Genomic DNA, 4862 nt, shown 5'->3' with positions numbered 1-4862 from the left:
AAAGCCCAAATACCCAATAGCCCAAAACTTAAACAAAAAAAGAAAACCTTAAAACCCTAAACTCCTTCCAGCCACCGCCTCTACCACGTCAGCAAGTGCGTCGCTCGAAGTCTGCCCTCCTAAAATGGAAAAAAATGCGATTCCCTACCATGGTTAACCGAAGAGCTCCTCACCACTATCACGCAAAAACGCTTACAAAAACGAAAAAGAAAGAAACAGAAACAGCAACAACAACAACAACAGCAGCAGAGAAAAAAATAAAAAATGTAATCGATTTGGCTATAAAAGCCTAACAAACAGACTGTAATTTTTTCACGAAGAAATTCAGCAGAGAATCAAAAAAATAAAAAAAAGGTGTTCTTTTTAATTTTAATATGCTATTCTTTTTTTTTCTATTTTTATTTTCTTTTTATAAAAAACAAAAAAACAATATTTAAAAAAAACTTACCGCGTCGTTTCTGCGGCGGCTCTCTGCCTATTTGAGGGGTCTTCCAACCCATTGGGGTTCGTCAATGGCTTCATTAGAGAAAAGAAACTGAAGGGTTCCTTGGGCTTTTTTGGTATCTCGATAAAGATTTAGGGGTATTTAGTCTTGGATTTAGGTAAAGGAAATCGAAAGGATCAAAATGGGGTGTTTTGGGTATTTTCTGACCACCGGAAGCGGTGGCGCGGCGACACTTAAGACCGAAAATGGAGAAAGTTGAGAGAAAAAAAAAAAGAAGAAGGTTTTTTTTTTTTAAACAAAGAAGAGGAATGTTTTTTTTTTAATTTTTTTTCATTTATATAGGGACACTATACGACGTCGTTTTGGGGCGTAGCTTAAAATGCCCAAAACAATGTCGTTTTGACGCTTAGCCCAATAACCTGACTTGAACTCCTTTAGATCCGCGTATTTTTAAAGGAATGAGTTTTTTGTCATTTTGGTATTTCCGCTTTTTAGCATGTTTTTAAATTAGTCCTACGTATTCTTATTTTATTTCATTTTTACCCCATTATTTTGATTCATTTGCAATTTGGCTCTTTGACCTACTTTCAACCCAAGGAAAATGACACGGATTGGATTAATTGCTCTTTGAGCCCAAAATTTTCTATTCCATTTTAATTTAATCCTTTATATTTTGTTTCCTTGAAATTTAGGCGCTAAATTTTGTTATATTTTCAATTTAGCCCTTTACTTCCTTTTTCTTATTTATTTCACAATTTATGCTTTAAGTTCTATTTAAATTTCAATTTAATCCTCATTTATTTAATTCGCCTCTTTATTTACTATTTTATTATTTTATCCCTAAAATTTTATTATGGTTTTGATTTAATCTTTTATTTAATCTTTCCATTTTGTATTTATTTAATTTTTAGCATTTTTAATTCCTTATTTATATTTTGTCCTTTAATTTACATCTCATTTGCAACACCCCGCTCAAGATCTCGACCCCGGACGGGTTCGAGGTGCTACGACTTTTACTAACACTTTCATACTAAATAGGGCTATGGAATCTCAAATAATTAAAACTTTTATTTTCACATACAACTTTGTCCCATATACAGACTTACGAGGCCCAAAACATACATCCGAGTGGTTCGGGACCCAACCGAGAACTCATGAAAACTTAGAAAATCTCTTGCATCAAGGCTTCATACGCCTGTGTGGGTATAGAGCACACGCCCGTGTGCTAGGGACATGCCCGTGTCCCAAACCCGTGTCCAAAAACTTGGACAAATACAAGGCTATTTTCCAAGCCATTTTGTCACACTCACAATAGATACACGCATACTTATACAATAACATACAACATGGCAAAATTAGGTACTTAAACATTCCTAACATGTCATGATTATGGCAATTTCACATGCAATAGATATCATAGATTTTACTCACATCTTTACCACATTCATACTATAATCATTATAAACTCATCACATAATACCATAGCACATGCATGCGTAATTAAAATAGATTTACAACCCCATAATCAAAATAGGCCAACACATATGGTTAAAGCCATATCACATACTCTAATATTTAAACTCCTATACATGCCATAGGCTCAAAGTACTTGAAATCACTACACCAATAGCGTTAGCTTGACAGTGTGATAATATCTCTGACGGCCTCCAACCCGAGCTAACCTGGAAACCCTAGAAAAAATGGGAAAGAAGAGGGGGGTAAGCTTTCTCTTAGTAAGTTCATATGAAAACAATAAGCACCCATTAACTTGTTTTATCAATGTTTACAACATATTCTCAAGTTCACTACAAGCTGTCTTTCTGAGCAACAGTTACTAAATTATTTATATCTGGAGCTACGAAACTCCGAATTAAGTTCCGTTAATTTTTCCTGAAACTAGACTTATTTTCATTTCTTCCATAAAATTTTCAGAATTTTTGGTTAAGCCAAATAGTACAGTTTATTCCTCAAAGTTACCCCTGATTCACTGTCTGACAGTTCCGACCCATCTGTACTAAAATTCAATTATCTCATAGTACAAGACTATAATAATGTTCTTGTCTATTTCTCTTGAAACTAGACTCATATTTCTACTTACTAATTTTTTTCTAGAATTTTTGGTTGGGCCAATTAGTACAGTTTATTAGTTAAAGTCTCCCCTGTTTCAGGGTATGACCACTCTGACCCCTGTGCACTACAAACCGAATTTCTCCCTGTACAAATTCCAACAACCATGGCGTTTATTTCCCCTAAAAATAGACTCAATAAGGAATCCATGAATGTAAGGTATGACTCTTAATAATTTTTTTACAATTTTTGGTGAATTTCTAAAGTCAGAACAGGGGATCTCGAATTCATTCAGACCCTATTTCACAAGAATTCAAATATCACACAATATGGAATTCTTTTTCTTCCCCTGTTTCTTTCATGTGAAAATAGACTCATTAAGCTTTCATCCCATATTTTATTCTGCCTCTAACTCATTTTCCACTATTTTTAGTGTATTTTCAAAGTTACAGTACTGCAGTAACTCAAATCTGTCAAGGCTAAATTACTCATTCATGATCATTGTTCACAAAATTAATACAACATCGTTTGTATAATCATCACCGAGACATTCATATCACATTTTCATTTATCATCTTACCATATTGTTGTTATGTCGAGTTTTCAACCCGAGGGTTAAGTACATACCTGTTCAAAGTATCCATTTCACAACATTTACCAATACGTCCCTTTCATCTCGAGTATTCCTCCATTTAAGTAGAATTTTACCCGTTGAACACATCGGAATATAATTCGGATACATGGAAAGTTTGCACATAAGTGCCACATATGTAGCCAAGCTACCATGTAACCCGCCCATAAGTGAACTCGGACTCAACTCAACGAGCTCGGGCGTTCGCATCCATAAGTGAACTCGGACTCAACTCAACGAGTTCGAACATTCGCATCCATAAGTGAACTCGGACTCAACTCAACGAGTTCGGATGCTCAACCATCCTAGTGACATGTCACTTGTATCCTAATCTATTCCTAAGGTTTAAACGGGATTTTCCTCGAACACATCTCCTTGCCATCTTCCGTAAAATATCGAAACCAATACTCGGTAGCACTTTATATTTAACAGATAATACAACTTGCATTTTATTCGAAAATAACCACAAAGCATATATTTCATGATAGAAACCAGCATATCATATATTTAACATCAATAACTTAAAAATAACAATTATGCTACATTATTTACACATGAACTTACCTCGATACCACAAAGGTGAAAAAAAAAGACGTAATTATCCCTTAATCGATTTCTTTCCGTTCTAGGTCCAAATCTCGATTTTCATCATCTAAAATATCACATTCAACTTATTAAAACAATGTACTGATCAAATTAGTCCATTAACACACTTGGGCAATTTTTACAATTTTGCTCCTATATTTTGCCAAAATTACCAAATTACCCCTAGGCTCGTAAAATAATTTTTATCACATTTCTTTACTCCTTGAGTCTAGATGAACCATTTTCATAACTATAGCAACTCATAATTTCAACTATTTCACACATTTACAACTCATTTTACAACTTAGCAATCTAGCCTTTTTTAAGGTGTTTTCATGCAATTTCTTTCACAAAAGTTGTTTATTAGACAACTAGGACTCATAATCTTCCATAAAAACACAAAAAACAACACATTTACTCTCATGGCAAAACCCTAGACTCTTCATCATTTTGCAAAATAGACCCTCATATGAAAGCTCATGCTTTAGGGTTCTAAAATGTAAAATCATCAAGCAAAGACATTAAAATCACTTACAAGCAAGGGAAATATGTTGCTCAAATTTTCCAGCTTCAAAGCCCTTTCTTTGCTGCATATTTCGGTGAAGGAGAAGAGAAAAATGATAGCTTTTTCTTTTTGATTTGTTAATAATAAAACTAGTCAAAATTGGTGACCAAATTTCACCTAATTTTGACTTTTCAACAATTTTGTCTCCCATGGCTGGCCATCACACTTTCAATGGCCTAATTTCACTTTAAATACCCCCAATTTAAGACACAAGGTAATTTAACACCTTTAGGTATTAAAACACAACTTTTACCTTTTACGCGATTTAGTCCTTTTTTGAAATTGGACTAGAAATTGCTAAAATTAACTTACCAAAATTTACATGCACTTATAAAATTATATTATAACACATAAAATAATACTAAAATAATTTTCTCTCACCTCAAAATAGTGGTCTCGAAACCACTGTTCCGACTAGACCCAAAATCGGGCTGTTACATCATTTTAGTTTCTTAATCATCTCATTTTTATCCTTAAGTTTCTTAATCATCTCATTTTGGTTCATTTTAGTTTTCTATTTTTTTATTTCTTAATTTTTTAATTTTGATGTTATTGTTAAAAGATTGTTT

At 33.5% G+C, this 4862-nt stretch overlaps 1 long non-coding RNA gene across 1 annotated transcript; it reads right to left on the bottom strand.

The window, feature by feature from the left end:
* Positions 1–1866: 1866 nt before the first annotated feature.
* LOC128285603 (uncharacterized) lies at positions 1867–4407 on the bottom strand. Its single transcript, XR_008276096.1, has 3 exons — positions 4264–4407; positions 3708–3795; positions 1867–2136 (listed from the first exon to the last, which is right to left on the bottom strand). It is a non-coding gene; the product is annotated as an uncharacterized LOC128285603 (long non-coding RNA).
* Positions 4408–4862: the final 455 nt, after the last annotated feature.

This window comes from Gossypium arboreum, chromosome 12 (assembly GCF_025698485.1).
Source record: "Gossypium arboreum isolate Shixiya-1 chromosome 12, ASM2569848v2, whole genome shotgun sequence".
In the NCBI taxonomy this organism is placed as follows: Eukaryota; Viridiplantae; Streptophyta; class Magnoliopsida; order Malvales; family Malvaceae; genus Gossypium; species Gossypium arboreum.
This window is presented reverse-complemented; position numbering and strand designations above follow the sequence as displayed.